The sequence below is a fragment of the Acinonyx jubatus genome, chromosome C2 (genome assembly GCF_027475565.1).
Source record: "Acinonyx jubatus isolate Ajub_Pintada_27869175 chromosome C2, VMU_Ajub_asm_v1.0, whole genome shotgun sequence".
Lineage (NCBI taxonomy): Eukaryota > Metazoa > Chordata > Mammalia > Carnivora > Felidae > Acinonyx > Acinonyx jubatus.
Window position 1 is genome coordinate 4,155,476 of NC_069384.1, and position 10,283 is coordinate 4,165,758.

Sequence of the window (10,283 nt, forward strand, 5' to 3'; positions counted from 1 at the left end):
TTCCGTAAGCTGGAGACCCAGGACAAGCTGCTGTTTCAGTTCAAAGGCCCCCGGGCAGGAGGAATTCTCTTACTTCCTCTCAGGCCTTCAACTGATTGCACGAGGCTCACCCACATTAGCGGCGGCAGTCATCGGTTTTGCTTGGTCCACTGATTCAAATGTTAGTCTTACTTCGACACACCCAGAATGTTTGACCAAATACCTGGTCACCCTGTGGGCCGGTCAGATTGATCCGTAAAATTAACTGTTACAGACCCTCCAGATGAGCGTTTTGACCAGCTACAGTCAGCCGGCCGGTAAGCCCAGTGGTGAACCCAGAAATTTAGTATCTCTTGTTTTTGCCAAAACAAGGATCCACAGAACTGTGACAGAGATATCAATCCAGCTGGTGATATCAGTTTCCTGAGGCTTCTGTGTTGAAATACTGCAATCGGGGGGCATAAACCAACAGAAATGTGCTCTCTCACAGTCTGGAGGCCAGACGTCTGAAACCCAGTGTCCCCAGGGCCAGGCTCCCTGTGAAGGCTCCAGGGGAGTGTCCTTCCCTGCCCCTTCCAGCTCCTGGCACCTGCCAGCAGCTGTCGGCTTGTAGATGTGTCCTCCAGTTACATGGCCACCTTCTCCCTCTGTCACTGTGTCATCTTCCTTGTGCACATCTACCTACAGCATCCCGCCTTTTTTCTTTAAAGCTGATTTAATTTGAGACAGGGAGAGCGAGAGGGAGAAGGAGAGAGCGAGAGCGTGAGAGAGAGTGTGTGCGTGCCCATGAGCAGGGGAGGGGCAGAGAGACAAGGAGAGAGTCCCACGCAGGCTCTGCAGTGACAGTGCGGGGCTTGAACTCACCGATCATGAGATCATGACCTGAGCTGAAATAAAGAGTTGGAGACTTAACTGACATCGTCCATCCGGGCGCCTCTAAATTTCCCCTTTTTATAAGGCCACCAGCCACATTGGAGCAGGGCTCCCCCTAAGGACCTCATTGTAACTTGATCATCTGCAAAGACCGTTTAAAAACACTGTCACCTCGCGGCACCTGGGTGGCTCAGTCGGTTAAGCCTCCAACTGTTGATTTCAGCTCAGGTCGAGATCTCACAGTTTGTAAGTTCGAGGCCCGAGTCAGGTTCTACACTGATGGTGCGGAGCCTGCTTGGGATTCTCTCTCTCCCTCTCTTTCTGTCCCCCCCCCCCCCCGCTCATGTCACATGCTCGCTCTGTCTCTCTCTCTCTCACACACACACACACATAAATAAATATTAAAACAACAAGAAATTAGTAATGTTAAAAAAAATAAAAACAATGTCACCTCCATAGGCACTGGATTTTAGGAGAACAGTGTATCTTTGCGGGGACACAGCTCAGCCCCAAACAGTGAGTCTCACCGGGTCCCCTAGGCCCCCAGCCCCTAAGTTCCTCCCTAGCCCCCCTGGGGGTTTCGGGAGCGTCTCGGTTTCTGGCCATCCGCCGGACACGGCTGTTTTGGAAGCTTGTTCCCTTGGGCCCGGGAAGCAGTCTGGAGGCCCTGGCTCACCAAGGCCTTACCAGTCTGCGATGTCCACGGCCTTGGACCATCCCTCCCGCAGCCCCCCGCCCCCCCCCGGCCCCACGTGCAGGCCCTGCCCTACGGTTCCGCCCGGTTCCTCATCATCCGTGGGCACCTCCCCACCAAGGCTGTGAGCACACAGGTGAGGGAGGCTCGCCAGCTACCCGGCCAGCCGGGCAGAGCTGCCCTGCGTGTCCAGTAAAAACAAACCAGAGACTACGGGTCGCCTCCTGGTCCCACTCCGTTGTTGGGATCTGCTGACCTGCTTTCGGACGCCAGCTCTGCTTTGGGGACACTACCAGAAGTAGGCATCGTCTGCTTGAAAGGACCATTTGGCTGTGTTTCTGGACCCCCCTGGGCCCATCTCTGGCCATAGATGAGATGGGGCCAGTCCCCGCTTTGCCGCTAAGATCACCATGATTGACGGGAGATCTGGTCCTGATCTTTGCGCCCAGAGCAGACAGCCTTATCGGCAGCCACCAGCTCCAGGCCCGTGCTCGCCCTGGGAAATAAAACGCCTTGCAGGCCAGGCCCGCGAGCGTGAGGACCAAGGCCCCTTCCTCCCACTGCCCGTCTTTACCACGTTCTGTTATTCACTCACCCACCGATGGACACCTGGGGTGCTACAACCTCTTGCTCTTGTGAATAATGTTGCCAGGAACACTTGTGTACAAAGTTTTGTTTGAATTCCTGTTTTCAGTTCTGTTGGGTAGACACTTAGGTGAATTCGCTGGGTCACGTGGTAATTTTATGCTTAACAGTTCTTTTTAATTTACAAAAATGTGTACTTGTTTATTTTGAGAGAGAGAGAGAGAGAGGGAGAGAGAGAGCATGAGCAGGGGAGGGGCAGAGAGAGGGAGAGAGAGAGCATCCCAAGCAGGCTCCGCACTGACAGGCACAGAGCCCGATGCGGGGCTCGATCTCACAAACCGTGAGATCCTGACCTGAGCTGAAATCAAGAGTGGGAGGCTTCACGGACTGAGCCACCCAGGCGCCCCTATGCTTAACTTTTCAAGGGACGGCTGCACTGTCGTCCCATAAATACTTTTCAAATTGTGTGATCCTAACTACTTAATAAACGGAAGTGCCGGGCGTGTCTCGGTCCCAGGGCCACTGTAGAAGGATCAGGAGGTATGAGGGTGCCGTGTGCAGAGGAAGCTTGGGAGAGCCTGGGGCCCAGGAGCACGTGCTGCCCGGCCGGGCACCAGGGGGCGCTCTCACAGTGACCCCGCAGGACTCACCTGAGTACCCGAGCCAGCACGCATTTTGCGATGCATGTCAGCAAGAGAGATAGTAACTCCCCAGCCTCCGGAGTGGCTCCCGGGGGGTGGCATTGAGTTGGGCTGGATCGGTGCTGTTTTAGATGGGTCATCTGGGAAGGCCTCAGGGAGGCGTGACATAGAACGAAAGAGGTGAACACAGGTGACGCCCCTGGGGCCCGCCAGGAGAGGAGCTGCTCCTGCAGAGGCTCTGAGGAAGGAAGGCGTGTGTCACGTCGTGGAGGAACCAAAAGGCCCGTGCGGCCAGGACAGAGAAGGGCGGGGGTCAGTGACGAGCCTGGATGGGGGGTGGGGGGGGGGGGGCAGGCCGGTCACCCGAGGGCAGCGGAGGCGCCCCCTTGCGGTCCAGAATGGAGGAGCCAGGCCCTCATCAGCAGTGCCTAGTAAACAAGGCCATGTATGTACCCAGCTCCATACCCCAGGACCTTGTAACAGAGGAAGCTGAGTGACTCTGGGACTCGGGGCAAGACAGAGAGGGGGGCTGAGCGGGAGGAAACCAGGCATCGGCGGAACTTTCCCAACAGGACAGCTTGTGCAAAGGCCGGGTGGAGTCTGAGTCAGAGGAATGGGGGTGGAGGGGCGGCTGGACGACCAAGGGCGGCAGAGACAGGGAGGGGGGTGGGGGACGAGGCTAGAGAGGGAGGCCCGTTGGGCCCGTTTCCATCCTAAAACACTGACCTCGGATTTGCACGTTCAAACCATCGCTGCTGAAGAACGACTGGAGAGGGCGGCCGATGACCCCGGCAGGAAATGACCAGGACGGGGCCAGGGGCTGGCGTAGGAGCCAGCGATCCACCAGGAGACGCTCAGGAAGGAAGAGCTGGCGTTTTGGTGATCAGACCACGATGGCGCTTCTGCCGGGGAAGGGCGCGAACGAGGCCAGCGTGCCGTGTGTCTAACCTGTTGAAAGTTAGAAAGCCAGCAGACAGAGTGTTAGGTAACATGTGTCCTGTCCTGCTTTGACAAATCCACCCTCACAACTCAGAAGGCCACATTTGAACCGGCAGATCGCAGACCCTCTCTCTGTCCACCCCCAGCTTCGCAGCAAACAGAGAGAGGCCTCCAGGGCCCACAGTGGGGACATCCCAACCTGGGCCATAGCCCCGCCCACTGCTGTCCCCTGCAAACAGCTTCCTCTGGCCTTGGACACCAGGGCGCTCACACCAGCGGTGAGGTCACCCTCCAGAGGATGGAGTCGTGCAGAGTTTGGGGGTGGTCTTGGGGACATTTGGGCTGGGGTCACAGGTATCTAGTTTGACCTAGGAGGGTGGACAGAAGGGCAGGCCCAAGGAGGGCCAGACCACAGCCCTTTGCCGTGGAGGCCAGGCCTCTTGTCCACGTGTGGGGTGGGGCAGTTGATGATGGGCTGGATCTCGTTGGACAGAGGGTGCGTGAGGGTCTGCAGACACCTTTTGGTTCCTGGCCTTCAGGAAAGAAGGCAGCATCTTCGCAGAGATGAGGCACTCTGGAAAGAACCAGTTTGGGGTGACAATTTGGGAGGCTTGTCCCAGACGTGTGGAGGTGCCTTAGAGATATGGGTGCCATGTTGAATTTGGGGCTCTCGTGCGCAGAGGGAGAGGTCTGGCCTGGACGGACAAATGTCGGAGTCTGTCAAATAGATGAACACTGAGGCGGTGGGCCTGGAGGCACTCACCTGGGGATAAAGAGGAGAGAGTCCAGCGAGGGAGGAGAGGCCTGGGATGGGCTTTGAGAAGCCCCAACACTTAAAGGCCAGGGAGTGAGGGCGAGGGTGCCCAGGGGCTGTAGAGAGATATTATGGGTGATTCCAGAAGCATGTGCTTAATGCTGTCTTCGCGCATAAGCTCGTGATGTGTCCCCAGGGCACGGATCTTACACTTGGGGAGGGCAGGCGTGGGGTCGCTGGAGTCAAAGAGGACAAGTCTGGAAAGGGAGGTTTGTGTAGAAGAAAATGTTTGCTAAATAGTAACGTTTACAAGATACTGAAGTGTGTATGGAATCACAAAACCTCGAAACCCTCAAGATCCTAGAGGAGAGCACGGGCAGTAATGTCTCAGACATTGGTCACAGTCCCATTTTCTCTAGATACATCTCCAGAGGCAAGGGAAACAAAAGCAAAAATAAACTCTTGCGACTACGTCAAAGTAAAAGCTTCTGCACCACAAAGGAAGCAATCAACAAAACGAAAAGGCAACCTACAGAATGGGAGAAGATACGTGCAAATGACATACCTGATAAAGGGTTACTATCCAAAATATATAACCAACTGATAGAACCCAACACCCCCAAAACCAAATAATCCAATTAAAAAATGGGCAGAAGGCATGAACAGACATTTCTGCATAGAAGACATCCAGACGGCCAACAGACACATGAAAAGATGTTCAACATCGCTCATCGTCAGGGATATACAAATCAAAAACCACAATGTGATGGATACCACCTCACACCTGTCAGAATGGCTAAAACCAACAACACAAGAAACAACAGGTGTTGGCGAGGATGTGGAGAAAAAGGAACACTCACGACCTATTGGGAATGCAGACTGGTGCAGCCACTCTGGAAAACAGTATGGAGGTCCTTCAAAAAATTAAAAGTAGAATTATCGTACGATCCAGTAATTCCATTCCTGGGTATTTACCCAAAGAATACGAAAATACTAATTCAGAGGGGTACATGCACCCTTGTGTTTATAGCAGCATTATTTACAATATTTACAAGAGCCAAACTGTGGGAGCAACCTACGTGGTCAATGAAGTATTACTCAGCCATGAAAAAGAACGTTAGCTTGCCATTTGCAATGACACGGATGGACCTGAGCAGCAACGAACGATCCTGTGATCGTTCAGAGAAGGACAAATACCACAGGACTTACTTACGTGTGGGACCAAAAAAACACAAAACGAATGAACAAACGAGCAAACAAAAAGCAAAAAACGAGACCCCTAAATACCAAGAACAGCTGGGGGTTGCCAGAAGGAAGGGGCGGGGGGGGGGGGTGGGGTGGGTGTGGGCAAAATGGTGACCAGAGAGGGAAGCCCAGGCCTCCAGTTATGGAATGAGTAAGTCAGGGCCCCGAAAGGCACAGCCTGGGGAAGACAGCTCACGGCACTGTAACCGCGTGCCCGGCGACGGCTGGGGGCTGCCCTGGTGAGCCCGGCACGACGGACAGGGACGGTGAATCACTGTGTCGGACACCTGAAGCGGACATCACCTTGTGTGTCCCTACACTTTAGGTCAAAGAAAGGAAAACACGTGCTCCATAAAAGCTAGACGTTGGAAGGCAGCCCCTCTCCCCTTCTCTCCCCCTTCCCAAACCCTGGGAGGGGGGCCGTGGCAATCCGGGCCGCGGACTCTTGCTCCGGGCGCCCTTCGGCTCGAAGGGAGACGGAAAGGCAGCGGTGAACAAGTTATGTTCTTTAGCAAATAACATTCAAACCGTGCAGGGAATTCTCAGAAACAGCCCAGCAAGTTGCTGCAGGAGCTGCCCTCGGGGGAGAGCAGTCACCTACCTGGGGCGGAGCCTGCGGGGCCGGAAGGGGCTGCACCCGGAGGAGCGCCCGGGGCGGGGGCGGGGAGAGGGGAGGAGCCCGGCGAAGAGGGAGGGACCGGCGGGGAGGCGGGAGGAGGGGGAAGGGGAGGAGCCAGCGGCCCCGCCCCTGCGGGCGGCTCAAGCCGAGTTCGTCCCGATCCCGGGCCCGGGTTCGGTGGCCCCTGGCCGGCTCCGTCCGCCTGGGAGGGCCGTGTGCGGGCGGCGCGCTGCTCCGGCCCCCGGAGGGGGACAAGCTCACGGAGCAGGCACCCACAGCGCAGGTGACAGACACCCGGCACTGTTCCTCCGGCACCTGGTCCACGCCGTGCCCCCTGCGTCCCTGGGGCCCCACGGCCATCCTCAGGCAGGGACCCCTCTCCCCGGGTTCAAGGGCCGGCCAAGTCCCCACGGGACCCTGCCCCAGGAGAGCCCTGCACCTGCCTGCTCGCGGGCCGCAGGGTTGGTGGGCTCCCCGCGGCGGGACGCGCGGGCTGCACGCGGAGAAGGGGACATCCCCGCCGAGCCGGCCATCCCGGGGCCCCTGGACTAAGGGGTGCCGTCGGGCGAGCTGCGCTGGCGGGGCACCCGAGGTAGGAGAACGCGGACGAGGCACTTCCTCGGGGGAAGGGCGGCAGAGTCCCCGCGGGCTTGCCCACCCGGTCCCGCTGCCCCTGAGCTCCCGGACAGGCCGGCTGTCACTTCCCCCACTTCCCCGAGCGTCTTGCCCTCGGGGCGCACCTCTCCCGACTGCTCCCGCCTCGCGCCCCTCGGGGTGCCCGGCGCTGCCCTGCGCGGGGAGGGGGGGCGGAGGGGGGCGCTGTGTGCGCGGAGTTCCTGGAGCGCGGCGGTCGCACGAATCCTCACGACGGCCGCTTCCCAAGTCTGAGATGCAAAACTCGCACTACTAGTTTTCTTTAAGTCAGTCCACTTTCATTTTGACCCAAAATGTACTCAGAGTGAAACTTTATGCTTCGATCAAAGGTTTTCATTGGTATAAATGGTTGACAGTGTAGCGTTCAATCATTTCGGAGAATGTGTTCACATAATCACGGGTAAGGCTTCTCTGTTTATTAAGAAAATTGCCACAGCCCATTAAGAAGGGAAATTCAATTTAATATACATTTCGTCTTCTTTAATATTCCGATAACTTACTATAGTTTAAAGCTGACATTACAAGCTTTAAGTTCCAATGTGTATATGCTCAATCTCACACATAAAATATGTTAGTAGCGATTTTTTTGAAAGCTTACAGGTGATAAAACATCTCTAGTTCAAAAAGGATGAATCTTTAGGTTTTGTGCCCTATCAGTGATTGAAATCATTTCAACAAACTGATTTCTTGTGTCCCTTTTAAACCTCTTCGCCTGTCACTTGCACTTGCTATGCATCTATGTTAAATATTTGCACAACAAAATAACGCCATAACTATTTTATTCTCGTTAGGCACTCCGGTGTCATCATACCTCAATGGGACACCAAGGTTTCTCTGTCAAAAATGGTAAGATATCTTCTGTATCTCACTCTCTTCAGGGTTTCTTGGATGGCCACAGAGTAACCACAAAGGCTTATCCCCTCACCTTATAAAATAAACAATGGTAAAGTAATCACTAAATTATTGACACTGTAAGTTATTTTAAAAAATTGTTTTTAGTATTTATTTATTTTTGAAGGGGGGGGAGGGGCAGTGAGAGAGGGAGACACAGAATCCGAAGCGGGCTCCAGGTTCCAGGCTGTCAGCACAGAGCCTGACGCGGGGCTTGAACCCACAGATGGCGACATCATGACCTGAGCCGAAGTCGGACGCTCAACTGACTGAGCCACCCAGGCACCCCAACACTGTAAATTATTTTTATACTTAGAAATGTCAACCTTACCCACGTAGGACTGGTGACCATTAGCATGAACAGTTACTTCCTGTAATCCCACAGCGTCTAGAACCTGGGCTCTCCTCACAGTTCCTGCAACGGACTCTGTTTTCCTTCTACGGATTAAAAAATTGACCTTCAGAGTGCATTGAGTGGCTTGCATGAAGAGCACAGCAAACCCCAAGGGGGCGCCAGGGGCAGGCTGCCCAACCGTGGCCTTGATCTTTGTCCCCATCAGTTTGCAGTGGGGGACTGGCTATCCAGGCCTCTGCGGGCTCTGGTTGTGGGCCCAGGAGCCCAGAGCTGAGCCTGCAGCAGACACTCCATAAATATTTGTCGAGTGAAGCGCCAGATGATTAAATAAATGAAAACAGTGTATTTTATTACGAGACTGGTGTGGGCTGTTAGTCACTTAGGCTGCTGAACGAAGCCCCGGCAGTGAGATTCCGGAGGTTAGAAAGTCTGCAGAAAGATGCCTCCAGCCGAGTCCCGGAAACAGCACACACAAGTGACTCATTTTCTAGCCGATTTGTTGGTTTTCTCCACCAAAATAACCACTATGCTTACTTTCAAGTTACCTTTACTTCCTTAAAGGCACAAGGCTTCTAAACAGGTTAGTGTCCATGTTAGTTACAATAAGTTAGTTACAATCAGTAGCCATTTGCCGCTAAGGTCTCAGGAGTTCAAGATGGTGTGGAAGAGGACGCGGCTGCCTGGCCTTCTTTCCCAAGAGGCCCACTGTGGGCCGGAAGTGTGAGCATTCTTCAAAGAGACCCCATGGGGGAGGGGCAGTGGGCTGTTTCCAAAGCAGCAGAAGGGCTCCATTGCTGGCTGTGAAATAAGATCATAAGCCCAGTGGAGGGTAAAGCCTGCAGAGGGTAAGTCGAACGCTTCCAGGCACCAGCGAGGACCGGCCCCTCCTTTGGGGGTAACACAAACACAGTGTCATTAAAACGCTCCCTGCTTAATACCTCCCCCCCCCAATCCTGCCTCCATTATTCATCTCACTGGGCCAAGAATAAACCTTCGCTCACGTTACCGTGTGCAGGAGTGAGTGGTTTTTAGGTGTGGACGTTTGCAATCACATTTCTCGACCTCTGACTCAGATGTCTTTCCCAGATCCGAGCTCATTCAAAGCTGGGAATTTTTTTTCCTCCCAAAGGTGGAAAAACATCTTTCCTTTCCAGTGTGTTCGAGATGTAAAAAAGATACTGTTCTCCAGGAAAGGGTGGAGGAACCCCGTTGTCTTAAAAACCCCACTTAAAAATTTTTTTTAACGTTTATTTATGTTAGAGAGAGAGACAGAGTGTGAGCGGGGGGAGGGGCAGAGAGAGAGGGGAGACACCAAATCTGAAGCAGGGTTCAGGCTCTGAGCTGTCAACGGAGCTCAGAGCCCATCCCCGGGCTCGAACTCCAGGACCACGAGAACATAACCTGAACCGAAGTGGGCCGCTCAACCGGCTGAGCCACCCAGGTGTCCCTAAAACTCCACTTTAGATCTGCTGTTGGGGTGATTAAAAAAAGGGTTACTTCCAAAGTGGAAACTTCAGTGTCAAAAAGCGAGCCGCTAATTTCCAGGGAATTATGCTTAGTGGGGGGGAAAAAAAAGCCAATTCCCAAAGATCCCACCCTCTACAATTCCTGTGTGCAAACACAACGTATTTGAAAATAATGCAATTTTAGAAACAGAGGAAAGATTAGTGATGGCCAGGGTTTCCGTTACCAGAAGGGGCTCAGGAGGGGCGGGGGGGGGGGGGTCCTTTCCTGATGGAATGTTCTAGATCTTGACAGCAGTAGTAGATGCACGAACTTACACAGGTGATACCATGGTTCAGAACTCAACGCGCGCCAACGAGGCCAAGTAAAATCGGGGAAATCCGAATCCGATCGGTGGGCCGCACGACAGTCGACAGCCTGGTTGTTGCGGTACTTTCTTCCCCCTTTTTTGGCCAACTTCTGCCAAGCGATAGCACCGGGGGAAACGCGGCCGTGACTTGTCTCTCACACCTGCGTGGGACCCTACTGGGATCTGCACACACGCACGCACCCAGGCCGGCACCTGCGCGCGCCGCCGCCCGGGGCGGAGG

At 54.5% G+C, this 10,283-nt stretch overlaps 2 long non-coding RNA genes across 2 annotated transcripts; one reads left to right on the forward strand and one right to left on the reverse strand.

Annotated features, from left to right (window-relative positions):
- Nucleotides 1-1,612: 1,612 nt before the first annotated feature.
- Nucleotides 1,613-6,365, reverse strand: LOC128315032 (uncharacterized). The gene is made up of 3 exons (XR_008297406.1): nucleotides 6,312-6,365; nucleotides 3,499-3,720; nucleotides 1,613-3,010 (listed from the first exon to the last, which is right to left on the reverse strand). It is a non-coding gene; the product is annotated as an uncharacterized LOC128315032 (long non-coding RNA).
- Nucleotides 6,366-6,488: 123 nt separating this feature from the next.
- Nucleotides 6,489-8,422, forward strand: LOC128315097 (uncharacterized). Its single transcript, XR_008297506.1, has 3 exons — nucleotides 6,489-6,921; nucleotides 7,775-7,829; nucleotides 8,287-8,422. It is a non-coding gene; the product is annotated as an uncharacterized LOC128315097 (long non-coding RNA).
- The last annotated feature ends 1,861 nt before the right edge of the window (nucleotides 8,423-10,283 follow it).